A 376-nucleotide genomic window follows, 5' to 3' on the forward strand; every position below is an offset into this window, starting at 1 on the left:
GATGAAGAAACAAACTCATCTACATCTTGGATGGCCTAAAGGTGATTACACTTTCCAGCAATTTTTCTTGTTTTCTGAACTATTTCTTTAAGAATGGCTCAGTGGATGTACCTTCTCAGACTAAAGAAATAGATTCCAATTGATTCATTGTGTGTTTCTAAAAAGCACACAGACCAGATCCCTTTCACTGCTTTTCTGAAATACTATGCTGAAGTGTTTCAGAATAAAAAATTAAAAACCTGTAAGAAGGTTCAACGACTGCAAGACATTTCTATTAAATGATTACTGTTGCACTTTGGACTCTATAACACTGCTGAAGGCATGCAAATCTATAGATCATACCGCCTTTACAAGTGCACATTTTGCTCTTTTTTTT

Source organism: Sinocyclocheilus grahami, unplaced genomic scaffold (genome assembly GCF_001515645.1).
Source record: "Sinocyclocheilus grahami isolate Dianchi unplaced genomic scaffold, SAMN03320097.WGS_v1.1 scaffold15651.1, whole genome shotgun sequence".
NCBI classification, from domain to species: Eukaryota; Metazoa; Chordata; class Actinopteri; order Cypriniformes; family Cyprinidae; genus Sinocyclocheilus; species Sinocyclocheilus grahami.